Here is an 18742-nt window from a genome sequence, read left to right on the forward strand (position 1 = left end):
CCATCGCTCAGCAGCACTAATGCACTGGTGACCCAGAATACTGTACCTGTGCTCACGTAGGGATTGATCGTTGAGCACTTGTGCACCTGTGAGGTGAGGTTGCACACACATGGGATGGGTTTTTTTCAGCTGTGAAACGAATGAATTCCTCTTGTTTCACACGTCTCACATGAATGGTTTGTGTACCAGCTGCAGAGATCTGCAGGCACTGCTTTGCACATTCATTGTGCCTGACATTTACATTTCGTGTGGACACAATCAAAATGATCTAGTGATTTGCAAAGCATGCAGCAAAGAGAAGATGCATCTTTTGAGGAACAGGAGTTTTAAGCAATGACTCCTGTTCTATGAAAACCTGTGTGGTGTGGCAATATCTGTACAGGGGGAGAGGAAAGAGATGAGAGAGACACAGAGGAAGAAGAAGGGGGTTGTCTCGAGCTGTGCTCTCAGGTTGTGATCAGGGGAGAGCTGTATTAGAGTAAACGAGAGTGAGACAGAGAGAGGAAGAGCAGGGTTATCTCGAGCTGAGCTCTCAAGTTGCAGTCAGGGTCTGGCAGGACGAAGTCTGTCAGCCACGCTCTAGGGATGTGGTCAGGCGCAAAGGTGTGTCAGACTGAACGGTTCCTGGTTTCGCCCAGGCCAGAGGTATAGTCGTGGATTGACCAGTTGCTATAAGAGCTCTATGAAGCCGTAAGTGCCGCGTTCACCAGCTTCACTGAGCTGTGATTGTCCGCCCTTGCCCCGCTAGCAGAGTGTGCGCTATTATCGCTACATAGACTGAATGAGAATCCAACAGATCTTATTTACTCTTTCTTACACACAGCAGCTCTCAGTGTCGCTGCTGTCGCTACACAGACTGTAAAACCGTGTCGATCGCTCTCTGTGTCCTTTTAAGACCACCGGCGTGAATCCCAGTTACCGCTGTCTTCTCTTCACACACAATGAGAAAGCCAACCATCTCCATGGTGGTCTAGTGGTTAGGATTCGGCGCTCTCACCGCCGCGGCCTGGGTTTGATTCCCGGTCAGGGAATGGTCTTCGTTTTGTTTTTTTTAAATCCGCTTAGGAGCAATGAACTTGAACAAAATGCACCTAATATTTTAATCCTGTTGAAACCTTTGTAACAGAGTGAATGAATGAATTTGTTTCTGTGTTTTTCACGCAGATTTCACGAGAACAGGGTAAGAACGTGAATAAAAATACATTCGTGTGGCAGTCTCTAATCTACAGAAGCTGCTGTTTTGTTCCGGAAGTAATTTGTTTACAGTTCCTAAAACGAAAATAAAGGTCATAACTCAGGTTCTACCGAGATGTGAACTCGGACCGCTGGATTCAGAGTCCAGAGTGCTAACCATTACACCATAGAACCAAGACTTAAGCAGCTAAGCTACAGGTTCCCACTATGATCATCTGCGTGTTCAACCTGCCTCCGTGAGACTCCGGTGTCTGTGTGACGTCGATGCTCCGCTGTAGCCGCTGTGCATCTGAGCCCCACAAACGGTTCCGTCCGCTTTCAGTCTCACAGACACGTCCGCACTCCCGCTTAACAATCACCGATCAATAACCATCGGGCTCCAGACACTCCGCTCCTGCGCTCTGAGTCATTTGTGAGAGGAAAGAGCGCTCAAGCAGTTGCGTTGAAACACACTCTTCAGGTGCGCCAGTGGTGTAGTGGTATCATGCAAGATTCCCATTCTTGTGACCCGGGTTCGATTCCCGGCTGGCGCATAAAACCGTGGTTTCTTTTAAACCTTCACAAAGCAACGCAAAATATTGTTATTTTAATAACAATGGATTACGAATGCAGTTTATCGCAAGACTCTGGTGGACGGACACAGAGCCCTATCCAGCAGCTCTAGACGGTGCTCGGGGAAGCGCTTAGTCTGTTTCAGCACAGGGAGCGAGTATGAGCTCAGTCCGGCTCGGTTACTGTCGGACTGATCAACAGCTTCACAGGATTATTACTGTTGGTCCGATACGCTGCTTCCATCTCACTAAAAACTCACACTGCAGAGCTCGGTTTGGAACGGGCTCACCCGAGAGGCAGAAAAGGACCGTTTGACTCGAGTCCTTGTATCTAAATACAAGAAAAAAATCTGTTTTACACACAAATATCATCAGCAGCATGTGAGCTCATGAAGAAAACTGTTTACTTGTGGGCGGATTCTCACATGTGAGGTCTTCCCTTGTGCTCATGCGTCAGTTGTATCAGTAAAGCGTCACTTTCCGTGGGGATCGGTCTCTCAGACACGTCCGGACTCGCTGTCAACCCTCACCCTGCGGTGCTGAGAGAACGAGCTCCTAAAATCTGAAAGCGAAAATAAACCACGGAAAAATAATCCCTCAAACACCTTCGAGTCTCAATATGCAAAACAAAGTCTATGTACCAAACAGATCTTATTTTCACTTTCTTACACAGAGCAGCTCTCAGTGTCGCTGCTGTCGCTACACAGACTGTAAAAGCGTGTCGATCGCTCTCTGTGTCCTATTAAGATCACCGGCGCGAATCCCAGTTACCGCTGTCTTCTCTTCACACACAGTGAGAGACCCGACCGTCTCCCTGGTGGTCTAGTGGTTAGGATTCGGCGCTCTCACCGCCGCGGCCCGGGTTCGATTCCGGGTCAGGGAAGAGTCGCCTTTTACCTCCCTTTGTTATCATCACAGCCTCCCTGGAGATAAAATCGAACACATTTTGAAACCTTTGGAAAGCCAATGTTGCTGTGCCAATTTGTGGATTAGGTTTGCACACTTTACCGATAGATAATACTTTCTTACTTTCGGTACTGCCTATACGGCAGTGAAGTGTGGGGTCCCCTCACAGACCGGGCGTACACTCAATGGGACAAACACCCAACAGAAACTCTGCACATGACGATCTGTAGAAAAATCCTTTACTTTTATTTTATGTTTTGCTCCATGTTAATTTAATTATTTTTATTTGCTTTAGCAACACCGATTGTACCCATCGGTCATGCTAATAAAGCACCTTGAATAAAATTGAATTAAAAGCGTTTCGCGCAGGCTAGTAACTGACTAGTAACTAGTAATTAAACCCTCGCTACCAGGCTGCTGCACGCCTGACTTGTACATATCTGTGAAAACCCTCCCATGTGTTTTTCTATTTTTTTAGGAAATAAACTGTTAAAAGGGAGTCCTGTGTGAGCTCCTCCTGCACGCACCGGAGACTGCACACGATCAACTGTAAATCTGACAGAACTGGGAGGGATTTGCTGACGTCACCACAGCCTGGCAGAATAGGGACTGTGACGTTAGCGCCGTCAGGAAGTCGAGCAGTGCATTGTGGGAGTTGTAGTTAATAAAACACGGCTACGTCTGTGAGCAGCTATAGCCAGTTCTAATACCCGGCTTCCCGTAAGACAGGGTTGCTAGTGCACAAACAAAAAACGGCAACACAAAGAAAAATGAGACAGAAATGCTGTGACATGAAATACTTCTTCCACACTATTTATTGTGCAGCATTTCTATAGATAACGCTGCGGCAGCAGCACAACGACCTGAAATGCGTGATTGCTCCCAGAAGTTTTTCATGAAGAAGAAAGCCTGTGTATTTCCCGCAATGTGGGGAAAAAGAATAGTTTTCACCAGGCCGCCCTCCACAGAACATTCTACTGTCGTGGTGTTTTTAAGATTTTAGAAAATTCACAAAAACGTCTCATCAAGAGCTCAACACGTGCTCTCCCCTCAGCGCTGCCCTCTTCCCTAACAACAGATTATTATGAGAACCTATTTCCATTTTGAACACTTTTCACGTGTGACGCTTTTTTGTGTTACTGTTTTTTGATTGTGCACTCATTTTTGTGTTGCCATTTTTTCTCTGAGTACTATTTTTAGTTTGTGCACTCTTTTTTGTTTCTGTGTTTGGCACTTCTGGGTCACCGTACGTTTATGACCGACATAATAATGTAATGGAAAAAGGAAAAATGCGATTCGAATACCTCAATTGATTTATGAAGAGAAATGATCAAGCCTAAGTCTTTTTCGGGCTTTTGTTCTCCTACATTACCTTTGCTTACTGCCCTGTCTTTCTCACTGCTGAAGAAGGCTCCACGGCCGAAAAGTTGTGTTTTTTCATCTCTTTCAGCATGGAATAAACCCATTGCTTGTTGCAATTAGTGTTTCGTCAGTCATTGCTGGCAGACAGGAGCAGTGGAACGCAGAGCCCTATCCAGCAGCTCTAGACGGTGCTCGGGGACGCGCTAAGTCTGTTTCAGCACAGGGAGCGAGTATGAGCTCATTCCGGTTCGGTTACTGTCGAACTGGGCATTTGAGGCTCTTTGGATCGCAACGTGAAAAAACAACTGCCTACAGCGTGCGTCTTAACTAGTGTAGGAAGAGTAGATATCATATTTAACAAAAGAGTTTTTGGAGATACCGGGTATTGAAACCGGGGCCTCATACATACAAAGCATGCGCTCTACCACTGAGCTACATCCCCGACAAGCGCTCAATCTTTTCGGCTGTTTGATAGAGTCTGTGATTACCAGTCACTGACTGCAGCTCTCTGTCATGACGTGTGACGAGTTTTTAACGGTAAAAACAGGACATTCACACGTGAGGACAATAAACACGGATAAGTTTTGCTTCAGCCTTTATTGAGCTTTCGATCAAACTCTGATATTCGCTATTTTAAATTTTCGATGTCAGAGAACAATAAAACAGCGCCTTCCTTCGAGCCGGATTCGAACCAGCGACCTAAGGATTCCCAGCCTTTTCCACTACAGTCCTCCGCTCTACCAACTGAGCTATCGTAGGGACGAAAAGCAACTCTTTTCTCACACATTCAGCTCAAATTCGTGCGGTGTTCCTGGTCATTTCAATCGCATTTCGAAGTCAGGTTTTGGAAAAAGGAGTATGTTGCAATAATCAGTCGGTTAATTTGTAGGCCATAATTATTACTTTTTATGTCTGGTGTTAAGATATAACTGAATGTGCCTGGCAGTGTAATGATATTTTTAAAGCAAAGAAAGTCTCCTGTAAACAATGGAAGCTGTAATAAAGGCAAAGGGTGGACACACTAATCAATTAAAGATCTGACATTATATTTAGTTGTGGATGCTTTTGTGTAATTTTCTATTAAATATATGTTTCCTGGAATAATTTCTGACATTGAAAAATCAAGTAATTGCACTTAATGACTGTTTTGACTGGAAATTAAATAAACGAAAGAGTAGTCTCTGACTTTTCACAGTACTGAAAGTGCTGTTAATATCTACAGTAGGTCAGTGGGAGTTAGTTATAATAGACATGAACACATTCTGTTAACTACCTTTTCTTCCTTCATTTTTTCGATAGTGGACTCTGGAATGTCCCTCTCCCTGAGGAAATCGATAAGATCCTCCATTCTGCAATTGTGGTCTGAGAGAATGATCTCCTAATACGATTTTAAGCTAATACGATTTTTATAACCGGATTTTGGAGCAAATTTCACACATTGATGATTCAACCTTGTTTTGAGGTTTGGTTGCTGCTGTCTGGTTGTCTTTCTCGTTTTAAGACCTTCTTGCTTGCTTCCTGGTATACGTTTTGCTTCGCGATGTGGATTGGTGTTCCCTCTCGCTCCTGAGTCCTGCACAGGATCCATACTTCCTACCTGCCCGCTCTTACAATCAATCTCTAAATCGCTAAAAACTCACACCGAAGAGCTCGGTCTCTTAGACACGTCCGGACTCGCTCCCAACCATCACCCTGCGGGTCTGAGAGAATGATCTCCTAAAATGTGAAAACGAAAATAAGTCACGGAAAAATAATCCCACAAACACCTTCGAGTATCAAGACGTTTCGCTATGCAACAAGGTCTTTGTTCCAAGCAGATCGTATTTTCTCTTTCTTACACACAGCAGCTCTCAGTGTCGCTGCTGTCGCTACACAGACTGTAAAAGCGTGTCGATCGCTCTCTGTGTCCTATTAAGATCACCGGCGCGAATCCCAGTTACCGCTGTCTTCTCTTCACACACAGTGAGAGAATTGACCGTCTCCCTGGTGGTCTAGTGGTTAGGATTCGGCGCTCTCACCGCCGCGGCCCGGGTTCGATTCCCGGTCAGGGAAGGGCTCCTTTTCCCTCCTGACGGAGATACCTCCTTGAACCACGTCTGTTAACTATCACCACAAAATAACCTTCGAGCCCCAGATACTGCGCTCTGGGTCATTTGTGAGTGGAAAGAGCGCTCAAGTAGTCAACTTGGTTACACGTGTTTGCTACATCTTGTGTTTTAAAATAACGTCTCTTTAAACCAAAGTGTTTATGTGTCGAGCTGAAATTATGCTTGATTACGATATCAAAGAAAAACCGCTTTCTTCCAAAATATCACATAGTTTTCACATCTTCCAGACTGCTTCTCTCTTCTAGTACTAAAGCAGACCAGAGAGTCGGAATGTAACTTCTTTCATCAAGCAAAGCACCTGAAGACCCTAAAATAGTAAAAACACACCTGTAAAAAAGAAAACAAAGCAGAAAATAGGATGAGAATTCCGAACTCAAGTTCAAGAGCTCATCATTGTTAACCTAAAGTTATATTTACGGTCTCATCTACACTTGTAAGATTAACAAAAAGCTCGCCTCATTAAGAAAAAGTATTGGAATTACGGGGCGGTATTGGAATGAACTCACGAAATGTTTGTCTCCAGCCACTCGCTGTAAAGTGTTGCAATTTCTCTTAAGAGTGTTCCCATACTGCTACAAAAATGTCGAGTACCCGTGAGGTCAAATGACAGAGAAACGCTTGAAACAAGACTGCAGAAACGAGTTAAAAACCTGACGTCGAAGTGAGATTGAAATGACCAGGAACACCGCACGAATTTGGGCTGAATGTGTGAGAAAAGGGGTGCTTTTTAAGTGGGAGTGCGGACGTGTCTATAAGACTGAAAGCGGACGGAACCGTTTGTAGAGCTCAGATGCACAGCGGCTACAGCAGAGCTTCGACGTCACACAGACACCGGAGTCTCACGCAGACAAATTACACACGCAGAAGATCTCATTATGGATCTTTAAAGCTCTTTCACAAGCTAGCGGTTCCATGGTGTAATGGTTAGCACTCTGGACTTTGAATCCAGTGATCCGAGTTCAAATCTCGGTGGAACCTGAGCCGGGTATCCTTCTTACTCTGACTACGGATCAGAAGATTGTGGGTTCGACTCCTTCCTGGCTTGTCATTCTTTTAAACACATCGGGCTGCTCACTAGCACATTGCCTTCTGTTCAAAGTTGGTGGTCTTAGCCAATCAAGGCCCGTTTCGCTACCATGAATTGTCCAATCACAGTGTCCGCTCTCATTTTAGGTAGTTTTCGCCCAATCACAGCGCTCCCTGCTGCTAAGATATGGGTCTGGAGTTCAGCCAAACAAGTGCTGGTTTGTCACTCACATGGTTTTTCAATTCAGACGCGCCAGGAGTACCGATTGCTCTATCTTTGTTCTTTGTCCGCTTTAAAATATTCTTATTTGCAAGCGGTCTGTCACACAAACAGAAATCGGTGCGCGGTACTTTAACACACCTGGTATTGGATTCAGTGGGAGCTACTTCTGCTTCGTATTAAAAAATGGATAATATGTAAATAAAGGTTTGTCGATTTCAGTGTTCTGTGTTTTTACGAGTTCCATACTTAGTTGACTTTATGGTTTTGATTTTGAGTCTTTATAATATTAAGTCTGTCTTTCTCATTTTTCTTCGTCTTGTAAAGTTACATGGATTTTGAAACTGCTAAAAATGTGCGCGGGGACACTCATCTGTTTATACCAGCAGTAACTTCGAAACCGTTACTGTCAAAATACAGCTACGGTACCTTTTTCGGGAGTTGAAAACAGAGAAGTTCTCGATGATATGGCAAAATGTAAAAGTCCAGCATCTGTTATAGTCACCCTTTAAGCCGTCAATGTTACACATTCCACACGCGTCTCTGTCCCGTCTCGCATTCCCACGCGAACCGTGTTTAACAAACGCTCACGCCGCGAGTAATACCCTCCCCCCCTCAATCACCGTTCACTCCCGTCACTATTTCAGTTCCCCTCTTTCCTCACTTCCCGCTCACTCTTGCGGGTTCTCCTCGAGTTCGCGTTATTTCACTGCTAGTTTCCACTCGGTGTTTGATCTTCTAGCCTGCCCCTCGATTTCGACTTTGTCTTGAGTTTCGGGTTGTTGCTCTCTGGTTGTCTTTCTCGTTTTCCGACCTTCTTGCTTGCTTCCTGGTATACGTTTTGCTTCGCGATTTGGATTGGTGTTCCCTCTCGCTCCTGAGTCCTGCACAGGATCCATACCTCCTACCTGCCCGCTCTTACAATCAATCTCTAAAGGCCTGGAGCAGCGAAACTATATACAGTTCTACGGGTGGCATGTTCACATAACGTATTTAGTAACCATTCAAGAGAGAAATCACGCTGTCAGGTGCCTGTCCTCCTCTTTCCCTGCTTTTGTTCTCCTGCTACGTTACCTTTGCTTATGCCCTGTTTTTCTCACACCTGAAGAAGGCTCCACGGACGAAACGCTGTGTTTTCTTTCTTCTCTTTTCAGCATGGAATAAACCTATTACTTGTTCCTTTGCAGCCTACGCATGCTGACGCAGCTACCCACCCGAACTACTACATCCACACGGAGGCCAGTATCTTGCAGACTAGTTAATATATTATTTGGAGATCGTCTCAGCTATGAGCTCTATTCCGACAAAAAACTTGCAGAACAAAGTTTGAGACCAGCTGATCTTGATCTTTGAGCTGTGCTGAAGGCTCAGCATTGTTGTTGTTCTAATTAGCAAAAATTACAGGGGGCTCTAAAATCAGAACACTTCAATTGATCAAATCAGTCGGTTAATTTGTGGGCCATAATTATTACTTTTTATGTCTCGTGTCAGGATATAACTGAATGTGCCAGGCAGTGTAATGTTATTTTTAAAGTAAGGATGGCGTTTCTGTTAAAATACATCAGATAGTCTTTTTGCATGTGTTTGAATGTCAAGGACTGCTTCCTCAGCTTTGTAATTCAAAAACAAATGAAAATAGAAGTAAAGCCTCCTTGTCGATATAAGGGTTATTACAAGTGTTCAATTGGCTTTGTGCTTTGGTTTAGATTTTGTTTCCTTGTAAGCATGAAATTTCAATGCTCGCTGCTTGGGGATACAAGACAGACTGGAGAATGCGGGCATCGATCTCGCTACCTCTCGCATGCTAAGCGATACCTGAAGAAGTACAGGCTCAGTGACCACAGCCTGGCCATAGAAACTGGGCGACACAGGCAGACCTGGCTGCCCAGAGAGGACAGGCTGTGCTCCCACTGCCAGCGGGGAGAAACAGAGACAGAGATGCACTTTCTGCTGCACTGTGACAAATATTCTAGGATTAGACAAACATTCCTGCCCAAATTTAGAAATCTGATCCCAGAATCCCCACACCTGCCAGAATCACAACAAGTCTCAATCTTACTGGGAGAGGGAGGAGGGAATCAGGTGAACTGGCAGCCCAGTATGTGATCTCCTGTCACAGCCTGAGGAACAGTGAGTCTGTCTCACAAAAAATGCTGCATATGTTTATATGTAAATGTCTTATGTCTAAATTAAGATGTAAATGTCTTTGGACTTTTTCATGTTAACTGTATTTGTTTTACTTTGACAATGCTGATTTATTCATTGGTCTTGCCAACAAAGCACCTTGAAATGAATTGAATTGACTGAGCAGCACATGATTGGCTACAATCTCAGCCAGAATCTTGACAGCAGGGTGCGCTGTGATTGAGCAAAAACTCTCAAGAATGAACATCTTCCTTACTCTGCTTCTCTCTTTCAGTAGGACAGCAGACCGTGTTGGGTGAGCAGATCACAGATTTAAAAAAAAAAGCTTCTTTCAACAAGCAAAGTACCTGAACTTGACTCTGGAATCATAAAAGCACACCTGTAATGAAGCAATGAAACCTCAAATCAGGAGAGTTTCCTACATAAATTCAAGAAGTGATCGATTTTAACTTAACGCTACATTGAAGGTTTCATTGCTACACTTAATATTAACAAAACGCTCACCCGACAAAGAAGTAAGAAAGATACACTGCTGAGGTTCCACCGAGATTTGAACTCGGATCGCTGGATTCAAAGTCCAGAGTGCTAACCATTACACCACGGAACCAATGAGATTAGATGTCTAAAATCTGAAAACGTAAATAAAACACGGAAAAATAATCCCACAAACCTTCGAGTATCAAGACGTCTCGCTGTGCAAAAAAGTCTTTGTATCAAATAGATCTCATTTTCACTTTCTTACACACAGCAGCTCTCAGTGTCGCTGCTGTCGCTACACAGACTGTAAAAGGGTGTCGATCGCTCTCTGTGTCCTATGAAGACCACCGGCGCGAATCCAGGTTATCGCTGTCTTCTCTTCGCACACAGGGAGAGAGCCAACCGTCTCCCTGGTGGTCTAGTGGTTAGGATTCGGCGCTCTCACCGCCGCGGCCCGGGTTCGATTCCCGGTCAGGGAAGAGTCCCCTTTTCCCTCCTGACGCAGATACCTACTGTACTTGAACCACGTCTCTTAACTATCACCACAAAATAACCTTCGAGCTGCAGATACTCCGCTCCTGCGCTCTGAGTCATTTGTGAGTGGAAAGAGCACTCAAGTAGTCAACTTGATTACACGTGTTTTCTACATTTTGTGTTTTAAAATACGAAATCAAAGAAAAACCGCTTTCTTCCAAAATATCACACCGTTTTCACATCTTCCAGACTGCTTCTCTCTTCTAGTTCTAAAGCAGACCAGAGAGTCAGATTGTAACTTCTTTCATCAAGCAAAGCACCTGAAGAACCTAAAATAGTAAAAACACACGTGTAATAAAGCAAACAAAGCAGAAAATAGGATGAGAATTTCGAAATCAAGTTCAAGAGCTCATCATTGTTAACCTAAAGTTATATTTACGGTCTCATCTACACTTGTAAGATTAACAAGCTTAAGCTCGCCTCATTAAGAAAAAGTATTGGAATTACAGGGCGGTATTGGAATGAACTCACGAAATGTTTGTCTCCAGCCAGTCGCTGTAAAGTGTTGCAATTTCTCTTTAGAGTCTTCCCATACTGCTACAAAAATTTCGAGTACCCGTGAAGTCAAATGACAGAGAAACGCTTGAAACAAGACTGCAGAAACGAGTTAAAAACCTGACGTCGAAGTGAGATTGAAATGATCAGGAACACCGCACGAATTTAGGCTGAACATGTGAGAAAAAAAGCATTGGCCGTCCCTTCGATAGCTCAGTTGGTAGAGCGGAGGACTGTAGTGGGAATCGCTGGGAATCCTTAGGTCGCTGGTTCGAATCCGGCTCGAAGGAAGGCATTGTTTTGTTGTTCTCCTTAACAATCTCGTGAAAATTGAAAATAGCGCATCTCAGAGGTTGGTTGAAAGCTTAATAAAGGCTGAAGCAATAGCTCCCTGTGTTGGTTGTCTTCAAGTGTGATCGTCCCGTTTTTACAGATAAAGTATCCAGTGTGTCGACTCCCCCTGATAGAGTGGCTGATAATCACAGACTCAACGGAGACGGTGGATTTTCTCACTGTGTGTGAAGAGAAGACAGCGGTAACTGGGATTCGCGCCGGTGATCTTAATAAGACAGAGAGCGATCGACACGCTTTTACAGTTTGTGTACCGACAGCAGCGACACTGAGAGCTGCTGTGTGTAAGAAAGAGGAAATACGATCTGTTTGGTACAAAATGGGTACCGAGACGCTTTGAGATTTTTTTTCAGATTTTAGGAGATCGTTCTCTTAGCACTCAGGGAGATGGCTGACAGCGAGTCCGGCGTGTCTGAGAGACCGATCCCCACGGAAAGTGAAACTTTATTGATACAATTGACGCAGGAGCACAAGGGAAGACCCCACATGAGAGAATCCACCCACAAGTAAACTTGGTTCTCTTCAGGAGCTCACATGCTGCTGATGATATTTGCGTGTAAAACAGATTTTCTTCTTGTATTTAGATACAAAGACTCGAGTTCAACGGTCCTTGTGTGCGTCTCGGGTGAGTCCGTTTCTAACAAAACTCTTTAGTGTTTTAGTTTTTAATGGGATGGAAGCACCGTATCGGACTAACAGAAATAATCCAGTTAAACAACAGTGAAGTGCTCTTCCACATGACTGCTTGAGCGCTCTTTCCTCTCACAAATGACCCAGAGCGCAGGAGCAAAGTATCTGGAGCCCGATGGTTAGTGATCGGTGATTGTTAAGCGGGATTGGGACGTGTCTGTGAGACTGAAAGCGGACGGAACAGTTTGCAGGGCTCAGATGGACAGCTGCTACATCAGAATGTAGCACAGCGGTTCCATGGTGTAATGGTTAGCACTCTGGACTCTGAATCCAGCGATCCGAGTTCAAATCTCGGTGGAACCCGTGAGGTGTGTTTTTCTTACATCTTCATCGGTGTAAAAAAGAAACCTTTAATGTATCGTTAAGTTAAAATCGATCACTTCCTGAACTTATGTACAAAACTCTCCTGATTTCGGCTCTCATTGCTTCATTACAGGTGTGCTTTTAGGATTCCAGAGCCGTTCAGGTAATTTTCATTGATGAAGGAAGCTTTTTTTTCCGAATCTGTGATCTGCTCGCCCAACAGGGTCTGCTGTCCTTCTGATTTATGTTTAAAAGGTCACAACTGAATAATAATAAAGGTCACAACTGAAAAATATTTCCAACTGCTCAACTGAGTGAAACAACAACAGGACCTAAGATTACACTAATTAAAGAGATAACTAAAGTCTGGAATACGTGACAGCTGTATGGTGTTTTGGAAGAAAACGGTTTTTCTTTGATGTCGAACTCAAGCGGAGTTTCAACGTTACACATAGATTTCGACAAAATGTAGAAAACGCGTGTATCCAAGTTAGAAAAGTTGGAGCGGGGCGATGCCATACTAGTAGCGGCGCTGAGCTCACTGTGGTGCGGTGCAGCTGTGTCAGCGGGGCCAGTGGCGCAATGGATAACGCGTCTGACTACGGATCAGAAGATTGTAGGTTCGACTCCTGCCTGGCTCGTCTTTCTTTTAAACACATCGGGCTGCTCACTAGCACATCTGTTCATTGTTGATAGCCATAACCAATCAAGACCCGTATCGCTAACAAGAATTGTCCAATCACAGTGTCCGCTCTCATGTTAGGTAGTTTTCGCCCAATCACAGCGCTCCCTGCTGCCAAGATATGGGTCTGGAGTTCAGCCAAGCAAGTGCTGGTTTGTCACTCACATGGTTTTTCAATTTAGACCCGCCAGGAGTACCGATTGTTCTATTTTCGTTCTTTGTCCGCTTTAAAATATTCGTCTTATTTGCAAGCTATCTGTCACACAAACAGAAATCGGTGCGCGGTATTTTAACACACCTGGTGTTTGTATTCAGTGGGAGCTACTTCTGCTTCGTATTCAAAAATGGATAACATGTAAATAAAGGCTTGTCGATTTCAGTGTTTTGTGTTTTTACTAGTTCCATACTTAGTTGACTTTATGCTTTTGATTTTGAGTCTTTATAATATTAAGTATGGCTTTCTCATTTATCTTCGTCTTGTAAAGTTCCAAAATCCATGTAACTGTGCTAAAAATGTGCGCGGGGACACTCATCTGTTTATACCCGCAGTAACTTCGAAACCGTTACTGTCAAAATACAGCTACGGTGCCTTTTTCGGGAGTAGAAAGCAGAGAAGTTCTCGATGATATGGCAAAATGTAAAAGAGGAAAACCCGCAGCCTCATGGACCAGCAGCAACCCCTCATTGTATAAGGCTGTTGTTTTGTTATTGGGGCATGCTTATACATTATTTTTAAGCTAATACGATTTTTATAACCGGATTTTGGAGCAAATTTCACACATTGATGATTCAACCTTGTTTTGAGGTTTGGTTGCTGCTGTCTGGTTGTCTTTCTCGTTTTCCGACCTTCTTGCTTGCTTCCTGGTATACGTTTTGCTTCGCGATGTGGATTGGTGTTCCCTCTCGCTCCTGAGTCCTGCACAGGATCCATACTTCCTACCTGCCCGCTCTTACAATCAATCTCTAAATCGCTAAAAACTCACACCGAAGAGCTCGGTCTCTTAGACACGTCCGGACTCGCTCCCAACCATCACCCTGCGGGTCTGAGAGAATGATCTCCTAAAATGTGAAAACGAAAATAAGTCACGGAAAAATAATCCCACAAACACCTTCGAGTATCAAGACGTTTCGCTATGCAACAAGGTCTTTGTTCCAAGCAGATCGTATTTTCTCTTTCTTACACACAGCAGCTCTCAGTGTCGCTGCTGTCGCTACACAGACTGTAAAAGCGTGTCGATCGCTCTCTGTGTCCTATTAAGACCACCGGCTCGAATCCAGGTTACCGCTGTCTTCTCTTCACACACAGTGAAACAAGAAGGAAAGGGAAAATAGAAGCAGCATCAGGAGAAGCCAAGAACTCAGCCACCAACACGAAAAACACCTGGTAAGCCCTGTTCTTTCTTCTCCTTTCTTGAAGAGGCCTCTAAAAAATTGAACTGCTTTGCTAGATAAAAGTTTAAAAAGTCTTTAGAAAAAGTTACCTTAAAGTTTAAATTAAACAAAATACCACTTGGGCCCACTACACTCAAAAGGCCAAAGTTGAAGAACCTGTTCCCAAGCAACAGGGGGCTGATTGTATTCAAAACGCCCGAGCCAGGCCGTCTGTTTGCTCTTCTCACCTGGGCCCATTGTATTTAAAAGAGGAAGATGAGTACAGAGCAGAATACAGCCCCACTGGAGCAGCCCTGCCCCCTCAGCACAGTACTCCAGTACCCTGAGGACGTGAAAACCGTTAAGACCAGGAAACAGTACAAAGACTCCTGGATGAAAGAAAACCCAGAGACCCTCATTGCTGACTACTGCCAGGCAGGAGAAAAACACGTAAAAACCAACCTGCTCTTTTTTACTGAGCATCCGAATGCCTGGCACACAGCTGTGTGTAAGAATTATACAAACACCACCAGAAGGGGCATCAGCAAAGGCAGGCAAATCTCCATAGGGGGCGACAGCGAGGTAGAAGACACTGTCCTGACTGTCAACACCTACCACAATGGTACAGTGATGATACAGGGCAGTGAGGCCGCTCTGGAGCTTTTCGAGGAAAAGTTCACAGACCTTAAAACACAGGCCGACCTGGAGAAACCTCCCCCAGAAACAGGAGAAAAACCCAGCAGCCTGATGCCCACAGCACCGGAGAGTTCAGCTCCACCTGTTTTAGAGCCCACAAACACAACCTCAGCCACAGAACAGCCCAGCAAGAGTGTAGCCCTCGGCAACACAGAAACACACCACCCGGACACACACAGCCCACACCAACCCCCCTGTGACCACAGCACAGTGCGCCTCCTGAGAGAGAAACTCTCTGCTCTGGAGCTGGACTTCACTGAGTTCAAGGAGCTGATGCTGGGGAGACTCACAGAGGGGCAGACAGCACAACAGCTAAGAGACGAGGTTAACAAACACAAGAATGAATGTAAAACCTCCAACAAACAGCTCAGGGCACAGATGGAGGAGCTGCTGCAGGACAACAGTAAGCTGCAGTCGGAAGTAGCAGAGCTGAGAGAGGAGCTGCAGCTCGCGGAGAGGACAAGCAAGACTCTCAAAGACCAGCTGAGGAAACTCACTACTTCCCACTGCAGCCCGGACTGCAACAGAACAGCCCTGAGACCCAGAACACACAACACACAACACCCACCCCCAACCCGCAAAGACACACCCACCTCCACACAACCTGACACCCCTACAACCCCCACCACCAACTCCCACTTACCCAGTACCCCCACCGTAGCAAACACCACACCCACTGCACCCCCCGGCACCCCAAATCCCCTCACAACTCCACTGCCCAAAAGCACATCCACCTTGCCGAACACTCAGGGTGACCCACACACACACCCGGCCCCACCCAACTCCTCCACCTCACACACTGCACCCCCCCAAGCAGCCGCCCGCCCGGCAGCACAGCGCCCCTCCAGCAGACTGGACACCAGAGGCAGACGCATGGAAGTAGCCCTTCTCATCGACTCCAACGGGAGGTACATCGATGAGCACAGGCTCTTCCCAGGATTACAAACAGCAAAGCTCTGGTGTCCGACGACAGAGAAGGCCCTGCAGCTGCTGTCCAGGTCGGTACTGGGAGCCCCTCAGCACATCATCATCCACACCGGCACCAACGACCTGAGGACCCAGAGGGAGCAGGTGGCCCAGTCCATCAGGAGAGTGGCAGAGAGGGCCATACAGGAGTTCCCTCGCGCCCGAATTGTCATCTCCACCCTGCTGCCGAGACAGGACGAGCAGCACCACACCATCCAGAGAATCAATGCCGAGATCTCACGGTGCTGCGCCCTGCTCCCAATCGTCTACCTGGCCCATCACTCCACCCTTGGACCACAGCACCTACACGACCATAAACACCTCAAAAAACAGACCATTGGACTCTTCACAAAAACTCTGAAAGACACCACACTGGGCAGACACCCGAACAGCACCCCAGAGAGAAACAGGAGGACTACCAGAGGAACGCCCCAGCACCCACACCCCCAACCCAGACCAGCTCAACCCACAAAGAACAGAACCAGCACCACCCTACAGCCCTCCAACCCAGACCAACGACCTAACAGGACCAGAACCAGCGCCCCACCCCATGCCCCTCACCCAGACCAGCAGCTGAACCGGACCAGAACCACAACCCCTCCCCACCCAGCACAACTACAGAGCCGGACCGAGCCCCTCCTGCACAGCTACGCCGCAGCCCTGGCCAGACCAGCAGTCCCGAGCGGTTTGGAGCTGGGAGAAATCCGGCAGCTCCTGAACCTCATCTGCACCCGGCTTATGAGCTGAACTTCCACCACCCACAGCGACAGACAAAAACCCAGCACAATACTTGTTTCTGTCGATGATGTAAATGTCCAACACAAATTTGATACAGTTCCAGAAAACAATAACAACTTGCAAAGATAATTCAAGCGATAACAATGAGATCTCTAAAGATAAGTATGTGGAACATTCAGGGTCTGGGCTCGTCAGCATTTGGGCTGAAGAGCACTGATCCTGAATTTATCAAGGATGTAAAGGAGACAGACATCATGATCCTACAGGAGACATGGTGTCGGGGAGACTTGGCTACCCACTGTCCCCCAGGCTACAAGGAGATCATGGTGCCCTCTGTCAAAAAACCCCAAATCACCCGGGGCAGAGACTCTGGGGGGATCATTGTGTGGTACAGAGCGGAGCTCAGTCACTCCATACAATTAGTAAAGAAAGAAGAGTCACGAGTTTGGCTTAAAATCAAAAGAAATACCATCTGTACAGAAAACGAGGTTTTCCTGTGTGCTGTCTACATCCCGCCCTCAGAATCCCCCTACTACAGTGAGGGAATTCTCCCCAGTCTCCACACGGAGATCGGTCACTTCCAGGGCCAGGGAAACGTGCTGCTCTATGGTGACCTCAACGCACGAACAGGCACACTGGCAGACTTCACCAGCACACAGGGAAACACTCACATATTCGGACAATCCCCTCTGTACCACACACCGGTCACCTCACACAGGTGCAGCCATGACACTACGGTCAACAGCACCGGGCGCGAGCTGCTGCAGCTCTGTCAAGGGCTGGGCCTGTACATCGTCAACGGCAGGACTAGAGGGGACTCTCTAGGCAGGTTCACCTACAGCTCAGCTCTGGGCAGCAGTGTGGTGGACTATGCCATCACCGACCTGGACCCCTCCTGTATCAGTGCCTTCACTGTCAGGCCACAAACTCCCCTCTCCGACCACAGCCAGATCACACTCTACATGAAGAGAGCACACCAGTACAGAGACACACTGACACAGCCCAGCCAGCTGTATGACCTCAACCAGGCGTACAGATGGGACACAGACAGCCTGGACAGATACCAAACTGCACTGGGCGATGACGAAATTCAGACACTGATGGACACATTCCTAAACACTCCGTATCAAACCAACAAATTAGGCATCAACTTGGCCACACAAAAACTAAATCACCTATTCCACAAACTAGCATCAAAATCTAAGCTAAAAACAACTAAATCAAAAAACTACCAAAAAACAAAAGCAAAAGAAAAGTGGTTTGATACGGAGTGCAAAAACATCAGAAATGCACTACGAAAAGTCTCAAATGAAAAACACAGACAACCACACAACACAGATCTGCGACTCAGGTACTGTGACATGGTAAAACTTTACAAACACACGCTGAAAAAGAAAAGAAACACATACATAGACAAACAACTTGCAGAAATTGAGGAGTCACTAAATCAGAACTGTTTCTGGGAGAAGTGGAACAACTTAAACAAATCAAAACCAGAAGAATTGGCCATCCAAAATGGAACAATCTGGCAAACATACTTTGAAAATCTCTATGAAAAGCTCCCAAATACAAATCAATCAGACCAAAACACCATTTATGAAAAACTCAAAATTTTGGAATTGGCTATCAAAGACAACCAAAACCCCTTAGACTCCCCAATCACTGAGCAGGAGCTACTGGACAAACTCCAGGCCCTCAGACCACGCAAAGCCTGTGGCCATGATGGTGTCATAAATGAGATGCTGAGACACAGCAGCCCAAAGTTGCAACAAGCCCTGCTCAAACTCCTCAATCTCATCATGACAGCCGGATGTTTCCCCGAGGCCTGGAACCAAGGACTGATCACGCCCATCTATAAGAGTGGAGATAAACTCGATCCCAGCAACTACCGGGGCATCTGTGTGAACAGTAACCTGGGGAAGGTATT

At 45.9% G+C, this 18742-nt stretch overlaps 12 non-coding genes across 12 annotated transcripts; 8 read left to right on the plus strand and 4 right to left on the minus strand.

Moving 5' to 3' along the window:
* Positions 1–1296: 1296 nt before the first annotated feature.
* On the minus strand, positions 1297–1368 carry trnaq-cug (transfer RNA glutamine (anticodon CUG)). The gene has a single exon. It is a non-coding gene; the product is annotated as a tRNA-Gln (tRNA).
* A 288-nt stretch (positions 1369–1656) lies between these two features.
* On the plus strand, positions 1657–1727 carry trnag-ccc (transfer RNA glycine (anticodon CCC)). The gene has a single exon. It is a non-coding gene; the product is annotated as a tRNA-Gly (tRNA).
* An 829-nt stretch (positions 1728–2556) lies between these two features.
* On the plus strand, positions 2557–2628 carry trnae-cuc (transfer RNA glutamic acid (anticodon CUC)). The gene has a single exon. It is a non-coding gene; the product is annotated as a tRNA-Glu (tRNA).
* Positions 2629–4383: 1755 nt separating this feature from the next.
* trnat-ugu (transfer RNA threonine (anticodon UGU)) lies at positions 4384–4455 on the minus strand. The gene has a single exon. It is a non-coding gene; the product is annotated as a tRNA-Thr (tRNA).
* A 229-nt stretch (positions 4456–4684) lies between these two features.
* trnay-gua (transfer RNA tyrosine (anticodon GUA)) lies at positions 4685–4772 on the minus strand. Its single transcript is given in 2 exon segments — positions 4685–4720; positions 4736–4772. It is a non-coding gene; the product is annotated as a tRNA-Tyr (tRNA).
* A 1221-nt stretch (positions 4773–5993) lies between these two features.
* Positions 5994–6065, plus strand: trnae-cuc (transfer RNA glutamic acid (anticodon CUC)). Its single transcript has one exon. It is a non-coding gene; the product is annotated as a tRNA-Glu (tRNA).
* A 962-nt stretch (positions 6066–7027) lies between these two features.
* Positions 7028–7099, plus strand: trnaq-uug (transfer RNA glutamine (anticodon UUG)). Its single transcript has one exon. It is a non-coding gene; the product is annotated as a tRNA-Gln (tRNA).
* Positions 7100–10047: 2948 nt separating this feature from the next.
* On the minus strand, positions 10048–10119 carry trnaq-uug (transfer RNA glutamine (anticodon UUG)). Its single transcript has one exon. It is a non-coding gene; the product is annotated as a tRNA-Gln (tRNA).
* Positions 10120–10396: 277 nt separating this feature from the next.
* trnae-cuc (transfer RNA glutamic acid (anticodon CUC)) lies at positions 10397–10468 on the plus strand. Its single transcript has one exon. It is a non-coding gene; the product is annotated as a tRNA-Glu (tRNA).
* A 752-nt stretch (positions 10469–11220) lies between these two features.
* On the plus strand, positions 11221–11308 carry trnay-gua (transfer RNA tyrosine (anticodon GUA)). The gene is given in 2 exon segments: positions 11221–11257; positions 11273–11308. It is a non-coding gene; the product is annotated as a tRNA-Tyr (tRNA).
* Positions 11309–12290: 982 nt separating this feature from the next.
* On the plus strand, positions 12291–12362 carry trnaq-cug (transfer RNA glutamine (anticodon CUG)). Its single transcript has one exon. It is a non-coding gene; the product is annotated as a tRNA-Gln (tRNA).
* A 568-nt stretch (positions 12363–12930) lies between these two features.
* Positions 12931–13003, plus strand: trnar-acg (transfer RNA arginine (anticodon ACG)). Its single transcript has one exon. It is a non-coding gene; the product is annotated as a tRNA-Arg (tRNA).
* Positions 13004–18742: the final 5739 nt, after the last annotated feature.

Source organism: Atractosteus spatula, chromosome 6 (assembly GCF_055471065.1).
Source record: "Atractosteus spatula isolate fAtrSpa1 chromosome 6, fAtrSpa1.hap1, whole genome shotgun sequence".
In the NCBI taxonomy this organism is placed as follows: Eukaryota; Metazoa; Chordata; class Actinopteri; order Semionotiformes; family Lepisosteidae; genus Atractosteus; species Atractosteus spatula.